The 15764-nt window shown below is 49.1% G+C and overlaps 1 pseudogene; it reads right to left on the bottom strand.

Annotated features, from left to right (window-relative positions):
- Nucleotides 1-318: 318 nt before the first annotated feature.
- Nucleotides 319-2896, bottom strand: LOC144328106 (uncharacterized; annotated as a pseudogene).
- Between the last annotated feature and the right edge of the window lie 12868 nt (nucleotides 2897-15764).

Raw genomic sequence — 15764 nt, 5'->3', positions numbered from 1 at the left:
CGCTGGCCCCCGGCCTCTTAAGTGAGATGGGCGCACAACCCTAGAGTCTGTCAAGACTGGCCCGAACGGGCAGGGGTACCTTTACCTTTTACCTAAAACTCTAGCAAAGTAGACACTTGTGGTAAAGACCTGTTTATCCAGCTGGGAGAGCCTGTCAGCAGGGGCGTAGGAAGGGGTGGGGATGGGGTGGCCCAATCCTTTGCCCCAGAGGACTGCCCTGGGCCCCACAGCCTCCTGGGCAGAAGTGGAAGGACAGCACCAGGAAAGGGGGTAGAAAAAGCCTCTGGCCTCATCCTGGCACCCAGGGACACACACCACATCTTCTTTAAAGGTCGCTGGGGGGTATGCTCTTGGGGGGGTGGAAAAACTAAAGAAATGAATACAGGAAGGCAAGATACTTACTCTGAGTTGGGAGAATCTTTGTGAAACAGCCATCCCTGCTAATTTCCTTTCTGCCCCACTTCCCCAAAGGGCGTAATATCGGAGGTCCTACGGGAGGAAAGAGTGTCTCAGAGTCAGGGGCCAGTCTGGACCAAAGCGGCCCTCCACTGCCCCCATCATGGAGTCCCTGGCACTCCCAGTTGCCAATTTTGGTCTTGGGCCAAATTGGGAGCCAAACGGGACAGGGGACTTGGTGCCTCAGAAATGGGACAGTCTGTTGGGTAAGGGATGGCGGGCAACCCTAAACCCACTCCTGATGCCATCAAGACCCTTACAGTGAGCAGCTAGAGGAGGGTGCCAGCATTGGGGGCTTCCAGGAGGAGACCCCCCCCCCACAGCAGGCTCTGGAAGTGCCTCTTCAGTTTCTTCAGGAAAATAGAGACGAGAAGTTGAGTGCTGGGTTAAATCTTGCAAGGATGTGAGAAGAAGAAAGAGATGTGCAAAGGGATGTCAAAGCAGAGGACATAGCTCTTTGTCCTCCTCCTTTTCTGCACCCTCCAAAACAGCCTCCAGTGTCCGATGCAGGATAGCGCTGACCATATCGCAGGTGAAATGGGGTCTCATGAAGCTGGAGAGAGAAAGGGAAGGGGTTAGACGCTGCCTCCTCCCTTGCCCCCTTCTCCCTCCTGCCTGCTCTTGCCCACCCGGAGCTCCCCCTGGAGTTCTGCCCCCCGCCCACCCAAAGACCCCTCTCACCTCAGCTGGAGGAGGGCCTCCAAGGCCAAGGCCAGGCTCAGGGGGTGATCCCTGAAGCGCTCCAAGTGACCAAAGATGTGCTGGAAGAGAGCAGAGGAGGAAAGTCATCTCCTTCTGGGGGGTCTTCAGAGGACGGCTCTGACCCCAAACGCCAGACTTGTCTTTCCAGGGGATTGGCAACCCCTAAGCCAGAAGGGTGCTGGAGGAGACTCTTGTGAGTCCCATGGACTGCCAGAAGATCAAACGCATCCATTCTTAAGGAAATCAGCCCTGAGTGCTCACTGGAAGGACAGATCCTGAAGCTGAGGCTCCAGTACTTTGGACAGGGAGAAGAGAAGACTCCCTGGAGAAGACACTGATGCTGGGAAAGATGGAGGGCACAAGGAGAAGGGGACGACAGAGGATGAGATGGTTGGATGGTGTTCTTGAAGCTACCAGCATGAATCTGATCAAACTGCGGGAGGCAGTGGAGGACAGAAGTGCCTGGCGTGCTCTGGTCCATGGGGTCACGAAGAGTCGGACACGACTAAACGACTAAACAACAACAACAAGCCAGAAGGGTCCTCCTCTCCGGCAAATGCCCAAAGCCCCTCTCTGCCCCTCCCTCCCCATGGGGGTCCCTCACTCACCCATCACTCACCATAATTGCTTTGGCTGTCTCCTGCTTGGAGTATTTCATGGTTCGGAGCCCCTGAGCAGAGCTGCCTGGCAGTTCTGGATCACCTCCGGGAGGTACAGCTGATCTTCCTCCAGCAGCTGAAATGCAAAAATCAGGCTGTGAGTTCCTCGTGGGGGGAGGGCTCCTCCGCATGTGAGAGTGCAGAGTGGGGGGCAAAGAGCCTGGGCAGCGGGGGGCAGGTCTGAGGGATCCACTCCCTGCTCTCGTTTTATCCAATACTCACCGCTAGGGAAGGGATGTGGAACCCCAGGACATCTGCAAAGAGAAGGACATGGGGACAGGTGAGTTCGTCCCTGAGCCCCTGGCAAGGCTATTCCAAGAGTTTTCAAAGTCCTACTACAGGGGAGGGAGACCCCAGGCCTTGGGGGCCAATCCTGGCCTCCTGCCCCCAGAACATGGCTCCCCAGGGAAGGTGCCCCTCCTGCTGACAACTGCCCCCCCCTCCGCCTTGCCCCACAGCCCAGCCCCCTGCTTCCTCCATCGGACCCCACAAAACGGGGTGGTCGCTGGGGGGGGGTTGGGTTTCCAGACGATGGACCTTGGGCTGGATCAAGCCGTCTGGCTCTGCGCATCTTTTGACTAGCTGCCCCCCCCCAGCCCATTCCTGCCCTCCCCTGTTCCAAAAAAGGAGGGCCACCGTGGCGCAGATGTCGTACTGGGGGAGAGAGAGAAAGGGTTAATAGGCTGACCAATCAGAAAGCCCAGGGGCGGAGCCTAACTGCGCTTAAGGCTCAACACAGGGCTTTGGGCAGTTAATTTGGTTGGTTTCTTGTGGGTGGGAGTCAGAGTGAGTTAGAGACAGAGAGAGTGAATCCGATTACAGTGTTTCAAAGCATTTAAAACTTGTTTGCGTTCACAATAAACTGGAATCTTTGTTAATACGTTGCAGCCTGACTGAGTCTGAATATATTACTGGGGAAACCTGGTTGGTGGCCGTGGAAGAGATAAGCTGTGGTGGTGCATGGTCAATAGTCCGTGGAACGACCAGGGGCTCTGTGCAAACGCCACAGCCACCTGCTCCCCTGATGCCATGGGCTGCTCTGGGCCTTGCAGGGGGGCCACCCTGTTGCTGCGGCCCATCAGTATACCTGAAGGAGCGTCTCCACCCCCATCATTCTGCCCGGACGCTGAGGTCCAGCGCCGAGGGCCTTCCGGCAGTTCCCTCATTGCGAGAAGCAAAGCTACAGGGAACCAGGCACAGGGCCTTCTCAGTAGTGGCGCCCGCCCTGTGGAACGCCCTCCCACCAGATGTCAAGGAAATAAACAACTACTTGACATTCAGAAGACATCTTAAGGCAGCCCTGTTCAGGGAAGTTTTTAATGTGTGATATTTTAGTGTATTTTTGGTTTCTGTGAAAGCCGCCCAGAGTGGCTGGGGAAACCCAGCCAGATGGGCGGGGTACAAATAATAAATTATTATTATTATTATTATTATTATTATTATTATTATTATTAGGTGTCTTAAGCACCTGAACCTAGAAGAGAAGAGCAGAGAGAGCGACTGAGAAGCCAGCAGCCCCAATTCTTGGGGGGTGTTTGTGTGTGAGGAGGGGCGTCTGGCCCAATTCCTTCCATCTCTCTGGGGTTCAGTGACCTGAAGGAGCTGGAAAGAGGCAGCCCAGAGCACGAAGGGCTGGCAGAGAGAGGAAGGAGCCCCCAAGTGCTCTGGGTTCAAGAGCTCCAGCCCAGAGGAAAGAGAAGCATTGCCAGCTGTTAAAGGGCTGCTCTGCCTCGTCTTCTTAGGACAACCCTGACCCCTAGGAGGGTCCTCCAAGCCTCAAGGTGTCCCAGAAGAGGAGCAGAACATGAGGAAGGAGGTGGAGTCTTCCTTGGAGCCAGAGAGACCCCCAAGAAGGGGAGAAGGTCGAGGTCGTGGGGCAGCTGGAGAGATGCAAAACGGAGCCAGGCAGAGGTGTAGCGGTTGGAGGGCTGGACTAGCAGGACCTGGGAGAGCAGGGTTCGAATTCCCACTCAGCCATGAAGCTCCCTGGTGGACCTTGGGCCAGCCTAGCCTACTTGGCAGGGCTGCTGTGAAGACAACAATTGGTGGCCGGGAGAACCATGGAGGCCACTTTGAGCTCCTGGGAGGAAAGTGGGCTAGGAGTGTCCTAGTAAATGTAAATGATGAGAGGGGAGAGAAGAGGGGAAGGCAGGGAGAGAGTGTGGAGGAGCTGAGCTCTCTGGAGAAGACTGGCCGGGTTGATTTCCAGAGAGCTAAGGCTGTGCAGGAGACCCCAGGACTCACCCCCACCCACCCCCCAGGAGACCAAGAGAAAGCAGAGGAATGCTACTTACAGTCTGCACATTTTGTTCATGAAAAATTCCCACCCTCCTCTCTAAACTAGGTAACTATCTAAAATGCCCACCCAAGCCTAACTCTGACCCCAACCCCACCTGCAGCCCTAAGCCTAACCCCTGCCCTAACCCTACACTTACCCCTAACTACTCCTCTATGCACAAAATAAATATATACAAAATATATACAACATGTGCACCAAATAAAAATGTAAAATAAAAAATATGAATATAAAGAACCAAAAAGTAAAATAAAAAAGTAAAATAATAAAATAAAAATAAATAAAATCAAAAGAATCAAATAAAAGTAATAAATCAAATAACAATCCAATGAACACCTCTCCTTCTCATCTCCAACCACCACCACCACCTCTCTCTACTACTCAACTCACCTCACTACTAACCCACAATGGCCGCCTGCAAGTCAGTGGCTTTTAAGGAAGAAGCAAGAGATGTCACAAAGGAGGGCAGGTCCTGGTCACCGTGGCAACCCCCCACCTGGCCCTGGCCCCTCCTGAGATGGGATGCTCCACTGTCAGAACTTGGAGGCCCCTGCTGTTCCGCCTGCAGCCCCATTTCCAAAGGGAGACCATCCCCACATCATTCAAGGCAGGTCAGAGGTCTCCATAGTGCAGGATTGGACCATCTGCTTTGCCTGCAGGTCTTCTGTCCTAGGTGGCCTCTCCGAGGGGGGGGGCTGGGAATGTCCCCCCCCCCCATCCAAAACCCCAGAGAGTTGTTGCTAGTCAGTGCAGGCTAGTTGAAGAAGGATATTGAGCAGCTGGAAGGTAAGCAGAGGAGGGCGACCAGGATGATGAAGGGTCTGGAAACCAAGCCTGATGAGGAACGGTTGAGGCAGTTGGAAACTAAGCCTGATGAGGAACGGTTGAGGCAGTTGGAAACCAAGCCTCATGAGGAATGGTTGAGGCAGTTGGAAACCAAGCCTGATGAGGAACGGTTGAGGCAGTTGGAAACCAAGCCTCGTGAGGAACGGTTGAGGCAGCTGGGTATCTTTAGCCTGGAGAAGAGGAGACTGAGAGGAGAGAGGGGAGCCATCTTCCAATATCTGAGGGCTGCAAGAGGGAGCAAGCTTGTTTTCTGCTGCTCCAGAGGGGAGGGCAAGTGAGGAGATTCGGACTAAACATTAGGAAGAACTTTCTGATGGTAAGACTTTCTGGGACGGTGGTGGACTCTTCTTCCTTGGAGGCTTTTAAGCAGAGGTGGGATGCCAATCTGCGAGGGATTCAGCTGCAATTTGGGGAGCGCATAGCACTGGCCTACTTTACAGGGTTGTTGTAACCACACAGGGCTGCTGAACATCCAGAGGTGCCTGACAACTGTTGAGCCTTCCATTTCATTGTGGGGAACAGCTGCAGCGCATCAGGAGGCATCCCTCAACTTCCGTTTCTTCTCTCTCCTGCAGTCAAAGGGGCCGGGCTGGATTACCAAATAGGCAGAGTAGGCACTGCCCTATGTGTGTTTATAGAATATGCTTCACATAACCAGAGGTTTGTTGTTGTTTTGAGGGTTTCCTATAATAGGCATCTAGCTGGCCACTGTGAGAACAGGATTCTGTTCTAGGTGGGATTCAGCAGGGCTCTTCTCAGCGGCGTAGTTAGCCGCTCGGGTGCCGGGTGCGGAATGTGTGCCCTGCAGCCAGGGTTGGGGTGAGCCGCCCATGGCGGTGGGGCACGCTGCGTGGAGCCTCTCCGCCACCTCCCCTCAGCTGGAGGGTGGCTGAGGGAGACGTGAAGGGCAGTCCCACACTGCCATTTCAGGCAGCACGGAGCCTGCAGGCCCCCAAGCCACCATGTCACTCCGAGGAGAGACGCTGCAGGCCCCACGTTAAGTGCTGGCCCCCACTGTGTGGCGCCCAGTGCCAACGAGAGTCCAAGTTCTGCATCACCCTGTGACAGAAAGTTCTTTTTAAAAAACACTACTGGGCTCCATATTTTATTAACACATATCAAGCGCATGTGGAGATTCATGAAAATTGATTTTAAACGTCTCCCACAATTTCCCCAGCCGTTCTTATTTGGAAAGGGGTTTTTGTTTGTATTGCATTTTTTATATTCTACTTTGCTTTTGTTGTTGTTTAGTCGTGTCCGACTCTTCGTGACCCCATGGACCAGAGCACGCCAGGCCCTCCTGTCTTCCACTGCCTCCCGCAGTTTGGTCAAACTCATGCTGGTAGCTTTGAGAACACTGTCCAACCATCTCGTCCTCTGTCGTCCTCTTCTCCTTGTGCCCTCCATCTTTCCCAACATCAGGGTCTTTTCCAGGGAGTCTTCTCTTCTCATGAGGTGGCCAAAGTATTGGAGCCTCAGCTTCAGGATCTGTCCTTCCAGTGAGCAATCAGGGCTGATTTCCTTCAGAATGGATAAGTTTTATCTTCTTGCAGTTGCTTTAACGACTCTTTATTCTCCCTTATGTTTTATTGTTGAAGGTGTACTTTTAAACAGCTTCTATGTAATAAGACTTGAGAGAGTTTGAGTCAAAAAGGCAACCTATAAATATATATTTATATGAAAACCAAAGCCATCTCCAGGCACTCCCTTTTAGTATTTTGCAAACAAATCAGTGGGGGGCAAATGTGCTGCGTCTTTCTTCCCTTCTTGTCATTTCCACCACCCTCAAACTTGCAGGGGGCAATGTGTTGAAGCTGCTGAAAGCTCGTTTTATTTGGTTTTTCCAGGATTCCACAGTTCACAGGGAGGGAACCTCCTTGGGGACCTCATGTGTTGGAGTTTGACCGAAAGGGGGTTAGGAGAGGGTAGCTGTATTGCACTCATCGCCAATGCCTCACCTCTCAGGAAGTTTCAGAATACGAAAAAGTGTCCCCTGAATACAGTTCTGATGGTTATAAGCTCAATCGCGGCAAGTTCCCGCTTGGCAAATGGCTATCTCTATTAATCTCCTGAAAGGTGCCAAGCCTGTTTATAAAAGACATTTCAGCCATAATTTAAGCAGCTCTGGAGGGCTCTCCGCCTTTGTGTGCGAAAGCAAAGTGGCCATTTAATTTCAACCAGCAAAGTCTTCTCGTTTGTGGTTTTGTCAGTTGGGGCTGACAGATCTCTATAGCAAACTATTAACGTATATAAACATGTCCGATATTAAACAAACACACTTTGAAGGAGAACAGGCAACTGGGAAGGCTTGGGCTACAGTGCAAATTGGAAGGAACGAGTTGAGGCTTCCTTCGAGGGCTTTTGTTTAGCAGATAGATATCCCTTTCTGTCCCACCATTGCCAGCTGTTAATATAACACTATATACCCAGTTACACTCCCATAATGTCTGCACCCCAGATAATAATAATAATAATAATAATAATAATAATAATAATAATAAGGACGCGGGTGGCACTGTGGGTTAAAGCCTCAGCGCCTAGGACTTGCCGATCGAAAGGTCGGCGGTTCGAATCCCTGCAGCGGGGTGCGCTCCCGTCGTTCGGTCCCAGCACCTGCCAACCTAGCAGTTCGAAAGCACCCCCGGGTGCAAGTAGATAAATAGGGACCACTTACCAGCGGGAAGGTAAACGGCGTTCCGTGTGCTGCGCTGGCTCGCCAGATGCAGCTTGTCACGCTGGCCACGTGACCCGGAAGTGTCTCCGGACAGCGCTGGCCCCCGGCCTATAGAGTGAGATGGGCGCACAACCCTAGAGTCTGTCAAGACTGGCCCATACGGGCAGGGGTACCTTTACCTTTACCTTTTAATAATAATAATAATAATAATAATTTATTATTTATACCCCGCCCATCTGGCTGGGCTTCCAAAAAAATATTAAAATACTGTAATACATCGAACATTAAAAGCTTCCCTAAACAGGGCTGCCTTCAGATGTCTTCTAAAAGTCTGGTAGTTGTTGTTCTCTTTGACATCCGGTGGGAGGACGTTCCACAGGGTGGGTGCCACTACTGAGAAGGCCCTCTGCCTGGTTCCCTGTAACCTGGCTCTCGCAGCGAGGGAACTGCCAGAAGGCCCTCGGAGCTGGACCTCAGTGTCTGGGCAGAACGATGGGGGTGGAGACGCTCCTTCAGGTATACTGGACCGAGGCCGTTTAGGGCTTTAAAGGTCAGCACCAACACTTTGAATTGTGCTCGGAAACGTACTGGAAGCCAAAGTAGGTCTTTCAAGAAACACAGAGATTCAAGTGCCAACTCCCCCTGCACTTTTATTTTGTTCTGATACAACAACCCTATTCAAGACAATCAATCTACACTCCTGCATGTGAGTCCCTATGGCGGGGGTTAGCAAACTTTTTCAGCAGGGGGCCAGTCCACTGTCCCTCAGACCTTGGGGGGGGGGGGGAGACTATATTTTGAAGGGGGAAAATGAACAAATTCCTACACCCCACAAATAACCCGGAGATGCATTTTAACTAAAAGGACACATTCTACTCATGTAAAAACACACTGATTCCCGGACTGTCCACAGGCCGGATTTAGAAGGCGGTTGGGCCAGATCCGGCCCCTGGGCCTTAGTTTGCCTACCCATGCCCTATGGCTTCCAGGAAGGCAGATAGGCACCTTCAGGCAGAGAGTTGGGGGTCTGAGTGAGCCGACATGCCAGGGGAAGTCCTCTGTGGCCAGGTAGTTCAAGCCCAGAAGCATCTTCTGGACCACAGAGTTGTTCTTCTGGGCGTGGGCAGAAGACGTTGGGGCACAAGCATCAGGCAGAGCACGTCAGTCCAGACAGAAGAACTGGCAGCACTCCGGGTTGGTCAGGGTGAGGGCACAGAGGCACAGCTTGGCCGTTAACATTCCTGTTCGTTGAGCAGGTAGACCAGGAGGATGAATGAGCTCAGGTCATACTGGTGAGCCAAGTGGTGCCAAGTCCAGGTGGCATGAGGTGTTGCAGATGGAGAGGCAAGTGAGTTGTTGCTGCCAGGGTCAGGCATGGTTCAGATTTTCTTTTTCCACTGGACAGCTCCCTACCTAGGCATTGTGCCTGGGGAGCTGTCCAGCGCCTAGGCGTCTGCATTCAGGGTTGCCAGTGGTGTCCTTCCACCCCCACCCATCCCGTGCCCCCAAATCCTTGCCCTGGCCACCTGAGGGGCTCCCCCGTTTTCCTCTCATCTGCTAACCCAGCCTCTCCAACCCAAGGCGGAAGCTGTGCAGCTTTATAACGGAGTTGTCTGTGGAGGTGGTGAAGCCACAGCTACCCTGTGCCAGCTGTGGGGGGAAGAAGAAGAAGAGCTTGGATTTGATATCCCACCTTTCACTCCCTTTAAGGAGTCTCAAAGCAGCTAACATTCTCCTTTCCCTTCCTCCCCCACAACAAACACTCTGTGAGGTGAGTGGGGCTGAGAGACTTCAAAGAAGTGTGACTGGCCCAAGGTCACCCAGCAGCTGCATGTGGAGGAGCGGAGACGCGAACCCAGTTCCCCAGATTACGAGACTACCGCTCTTAACCACTACACCACACTGGCCTCATCCACTCTGCGATTGCACCACTGGAGTTGTCATGGAGACCAAGAAGTGAGTGCTCTCTGCCCGGGCCCCTCCCTAGAGCTAACAGGTAGGTAGTGTGGTGGTGGTTGTTTTAAAATAATTTTTATTAATTTCCCATTTACCGCCTCTCCTGGTATGCCCTGCGGAGGACCTTAAGGTCCACAAATGACAACACTTTGGAGGTCACAAGGTGGTTCGATTGGTCTCAGCTAGGGCCAGGGCCTTTTCAGTACTGGCCCCAACTTGGTGGAATGCTCTGTCACAAGAGACTAGGGCCCTGCGGGACTTGACATATTTCCGCAGGGCCTGCAAGACAGAGCTGTTCTGCCTGGCCTTTGGTTTGGACTCAGTCTGACCCTTATGTTTCCCTCCCCTTATGGTTTTGTTCTGTGGGCTACTTTTAAAATGAGGCTGAATTTTAAATGGCATTTTAACCTGTATTTTAAGTTGGTTTTTTCCTTTTCCTATTATGTGTTTACTGTAATTTTACTGGTGTTAGCTGCCCTGAGCCTGGCTCTGGCCGGGGAGGGCAGGGTGTACAGTGGTACCTCGAGTTAAGTACTTAATTCATTCCGGAGGTCCATTCTTAACCTGAAACTGTTCTTAACCTGAAACACCACTTTAGCTAATGGGGCCTCCAGCTGCTGCCGCGCCACCGGAGCCCGATTTCTGTTCTCATCCTGAAGCAAAGTTCTTAACCTGAAGCACTATTTCTGGGTTAGCAGAGTCTGTAACCTGAAGCGAATGTAACCTGAAGCGTATGTAACCCGAGGTACCACTGTAAATAAAATTTACAATTATTATTATTATTATTATTATTATTATTATTATTATTATTTACAGGATAAGTCCTTTAAAAGAGGCCCCGTGGATACAGAGTACCCATGTTCCACAGGGCCTCTTTTTAAAAGACCCACCCTGTATAATCACATCAATATTATCCATTTTACTCCTTTGGCTCCTTAGAACCTGTCAACTTCCTTCCCTCCCGCCTCTTGGCTTTCAAAACTAACCTTTATATCACAGCATTTTATATATATTTTCCAGCTCTAATATAACTCATTACAAAATACCTCACAGTTTAAATAAATATAGAAAGGTAAAAAAAAAAAATCTCATTACACGTCTTCAGATAACCCTACTGATGTTGTTAATTGCTTACAATGCTCTTTCAAGTACAGTGGTACCTCGAGTTAAGTACTTAATTCGTTCCGGAGGTCCATTCTTAACCTGAAACTGTTCTTAACCTGAAGCACCCCTTTAGCTAATGGGGCCTCCTGCTGCCGCCGGAGCACGATTTCTGTTCTCATCCTGAAGCAAAGTTCTTAACCTGAAGCACTATTTCTGGGTTAGCGGAGTCTGTAACCTGAAGCGTATATAACCTGAAGCATATGTAACCTGAGGTACCACTGTATTGTATAAATTTACTCCAATCTTTTTGGAATACTTGATCGTGCTGGTTTTGGGTTTCCCCCCTCAGCTTTGCCAGTTCCTCAAAGTCCATCATTTTCACCTGCCACTCTTCTTTCGTTGATTCTTCTTGTTGTTTCCATTTGGGGGCTAAATGAGTTCTTGCTGCTGTTGCTGCATACATGAACAGCCTTTTATCTTTTTGGGGGGTATCTCTTCAACTAGTATACCCAGTAAAAAGGCTTCTGGTTTTTTAAGAAAAGTGTTTTTATACATTTCCTTTAATTCAGATAGGTAGTGTGGTTGTGCCCAGTTGGCACTTGTCTGGCTCAATGTGTTCCTCCCCTCCCCCTTGTGTTTCTCTTGCAGGCACCCTGGGGATACAAAGTCCTCCATTGGTTGGGGACCTGATGACACCCATGCCAGCAGAAACATCATTTGGGGTGCTGCGGGTGCGCCCAATGACTGTTGTCCCAGAAGCTGTGCTGCCACACAAACTCTGTTGCTCCCGTTTGTGACTCTCTTCCCATGTGATACTTCTGAGCACTCTCTGAGTATAAACATTAAAACCCTTGGGAAGAATTCCATGTGCAGCAATTGAACATGATTCCAGATCAGAAGCTGGGCTGAGTCTGAACAGAGTTTGGGATGCACCTAAGTCATGCCGGCTTCCTGTTTATATACTGCTAGTGATTTGTAATTGTAATCACCCCTGAAAGACCTACATTGGCTCCCAGTACGTTTCCAAGCACAATTCAAAGTGTTGGTGCTGACCTTTAAACCCCTAAACGGCCTCAGCCCATTATACCTGAAGGAGCATCTCCATCCCCATCGTTCAGTCCAGACACTGAGGTCCAGCGCCAAGGGCCTTCTGGCAGTTCCCTCACTGCGAGAAGCAAAGCTACAGGGAACCAGACAGAGGGCCTTCTTGGTAATGGCGCCCACCCTGTGGAATGCCCTCCCATCAGATGTCAAAGAGATAAACAACTAGCTGACATTTAGAAGACATCTGAAGGCAGCCCTGTTTAGGGAAGTTTTTAATGTGTGAAATTTTAACATATTTTTGATTTTTGTTTGAAGCCGCCCAAGCCAGCCAGATGGGCAGGGTACAAATAATAATAATAATAATAATAATAATAATAATAATAATAATAACAACAACAACAACAACAACAACAACAACAACAACAACAACTATAACTATAACTATAACTATAACTATAACTATTACAAAGCGATAATTCCCAACACGCTTCACAAACTACTGTTCCCAGAATTCTTTGCGGGAAATTATGTGTTTTAAATTTATGCTGTGGATGTGCGCTTCATCTGAATCCTGTGTTTCGTTGACACAAAGTGGGAGAGGAGGAAATATCCCTGGGCAAAATTTCCTCCTGACCTGCAATGTACCTTAATTGTTTGTTCGTTTTTAATTTATAAACTTATGGATTGTATTAATAAATTATAGCTACAGGGGGAAAGCTTTAAGTAGTCCTAAACCGTACTTCTTTTTCATCCAATTTACAGAAGGGCACCAGTGTCTCTCAAAAGGTTCTTTGCTTTGTTTTCCTTGTCTTAATTGTACAATTTCAGTAAGTTCTGACTTTACAGCAACATACCATATTTGACTGAACCGTTGTTCAGCTGGAATTATGGGGCTGCTATCAACAGTTTGGCTGCACATAAACAAGATCACAACTAAATTACAGTGTTCTGGTCACACATCTCCTCTAGATAACCCAAAAGACCTTGTGGAAGAATCCTTCTTATATAAAAACCAATCATTCCCTGTATACATGAGATAATTCCCCCCCCCCCCCCCCGCTTCCCTGAAACTTCCAGTTTTCTCACCTTTCTCAGATGAATCTTTCTTTCCAATGAAGACTGGAGCTAAACAATTTGGGACTTTCTTTTGAGGGGTAAGAAATATCCCCAGACCTCTTTTTTGTGGAGGGAGGCAAGTAGTACAGTGGTACTTTGGTTTGCATATGTCTTGGTTTGCATACATTTTGAATTACAAACACATCAAACCCGGAAGTGCGTTTCCCAGTTTTTGGACCCTTTTTTTGGGGGGGGGGGATTACGAACAGATTTTTTTTGGAGGCCCCATTGGCGAAAGCGCGCCTTGGGTTACAACCTGTTTTGGTTTACAAACGGACCTCCGGAACGGATTATGGTTGTAAACCAAGGCACCATTGTACTTACAAACAACTTGCCAAAATGGACCAATATAGGCCTTGTATTTTAGATTGACAGTTTTGGGGAACATGCTGTACAAAACTCAAAAGTATGAAACAGAGAGCGGTGATCATGATGTTGTTATTGTTTAATCGTGTCCGACTCTTCGTGATCCCATGGACCAGAGCACTCCAGGCACTCCTGTCTTCCACTGCCTCCCACAGTTTTGTCAAACTCATGCTGGTAGCTTCGAGAACACTATCCAACCATCTCATCCTCTGTCGTCCCCGTCTCCTTGTGCCCTCCATCTTTCCCAGCATCAGGGGCTTTTCCAGGGAGGCTTCTCTTCTCATGAGGTGGCCAAAGTCTTGGAGCCTCAGCTTCAGGATCTGTCCTTCCAGTGAGCACTCAGGGCTGATTTCCTTGAGAATGAAGAGGTTTGATCTTCTTGCAGTCCATGGGACTCTCAAAAGTCTCCTCCAGCACCATAATTCAAAAGCATCAATTCTTTGGCGACCAGCCTTCTTTATGGTCCAGCTCTCACTTCCATACATCACTACTGGGAAAACCATAGCTTTTTGGTTGGCAAGGTGATGTCTCTGCTTTTTGAGATGCTGTCTAGGTTTGTCATTACTTTTCTCCCAAGAAGCAGGCGTCTTTTAATTTTGTGGCTGCTATCACCATCTGCAGTGATCATGGAGCCCAAGAAAGTAAAATCTCTCACTGCCTCCATTTCTTCCCCTTCTATTTGCCAGGAGGTGATGGGACCAGTGGCCATGATCTTCGTTTTTTTGATGTTGAGCTTCAGACCATATTTTGCGCTCTCCTCTTTCACCCTCAATAAAAGGTTCTTTAATTCCTCGTCACTTTCTGCCATCAAGGCTGTTTCATCTGCATATCTGAGGTTGTTGATATTTCTTCCGGCAAGCTTAATTCCGGCTACGGATTCATCCAGCCCAGCCTTTCGCATGATGAATTCTGCATATAAGTTAAATAAGCAGGGAGACATGCCAACTCTCCAGTCTGAAACAAAGGAACTTCAGCCTCCTTTGAGGCGCCATCTGTGTTATTCCAGGTGGGTGGCAGTAGCAGAAGCAGCGGCAGCGAGTAACAGAGAGAAGAACTGCGGCCTGTGATACTCTCACTTATTCAGTCATCCCTCTCCCCCTTTCCCAGTGGGCACTGGAGTGGCGGAAAAGGAAGTCACCCACCGTAAACCAGGCAGAGTCACCCCTCTGGTGTTGCTGTGTCCAGCAATCCCACACAATGGGGACAGGGAGTAGACTCAGGTACATTGAAGGGGCCCATGTCGGGCCCCTGCAAAGCTGATGCTGGCCTTTGTTGATTGTAGGATTTTTTTGAGCCTTGTCACATGGCAACGGATAGCAATGAAACTGCTGACCACCATTATTAAAGTGCTCTGGCAGGATATGACAAGACTACAATAGCTAGAGAGAATATATGAAGTCCTAAGCTCTCTTGACTTTTCCTGTCATGAAAGAATGGATGTGCCTGTCATCACGATTATTCTCTGACTTTTAGCTTCTTCTGTTCAGCTATTTGAACTCCAATTGAAACCGGAATAGGGATTAACCCTGCAAATCTGCGGCCTCGTATTTTCCACTGGGATGCAAGCAGTGAAACTTCCTGAGAATTACTGTTCATCCCATCTATAGTTTTGTGGAGATCATTGCAATTAGAAGATGGTGTGTTGTCTATGAATTAGAGGGTGTTGGGTGTGTGGTGTGTGTGTGCGTGTGTGTGTGCGTGTGTGTATCTTGTGGCTGGTTGTTTATCAGAAAACCGAATCAAAAACTTCTACTCTAACATTTCTTACTCATGAAGTTAATCAAATATTGACGTTCACAAATAAAAAATTCTCTGCCAGCACTGCCAAATATATTGTTAAACTCCAGACAAAGAACACATATCTGAGACAGCATTTCACCGGCCTTCAGGTCTAGAGAATGCTGAGTACACAAAGAACAAATGTGGTGGTGGTAATTGTAGTAAAACAACAACAACAAAACAGGTGGCACAAACAGACTGGCTTCAGAACCAATATTGGAAGAGAGGATTACCATCGCTTGCTTTTCAGAAACCTTATAGCAGCCTTCCTAACCTGGTGCCCTAATGATGTTGTTGGACTACAAGTCCCATAATTTCGTACCATTGGCCTGGGTCTGATGGGACTTGTAATCCAAAGCAGGTTGGGTAAGGCTGCCTTCTAAGTACAGTGGCACCTCGGGTTACAGATGTTTCAGGTTACAGATGCTTCAGGTTACAGACTCTGCTAACCCAGAAATTGTACCTTGAGTTAAGAACTTTGCTTCAGGATGAGAACAGAAATCGCACAGCGGCGGCGGGAGACCCTATTAGCTAAAGTGGTACCTCACGTTAAGAACAGACCTCCAGAACGAATTAAGTTCTTAACCCGAGGTACCACTGTATTCTGCCTCGTGTCTCCAGACACAAATAGCCAGTGCTTTTTTTTCAGGGGGAGGGAATGTTTGGGGTACAGTGTTACCTCAGGTTAAGTACTTAATTCATTCTGGAGGTCTGTTCTTAACCTGAAACTGTTCTTAACCTGAAGCCCCACTTTAGCTAATGGACC

The sequence above is a fragment of the Podarcis muralis genome, chromosome 6 (genome assembly GCF_964188315.1).
Source record: "Podarcis muralis chromosome 6, rPodMur119.hap1.1, whole genome shotgun sequence".
In the NCBI taxonomy this organism is placed as follows: Eukaryota; Metazoa; Chordata; class Lepidosauria; order Squamata; family Lacertidae; genus Podarcis; species Podarcis muralis.
The sequence above is the reverse complement of the archived record's forward strand: the minus strand, read 5'-3'. Positions and strand labels throughout refer to the sequence as shown.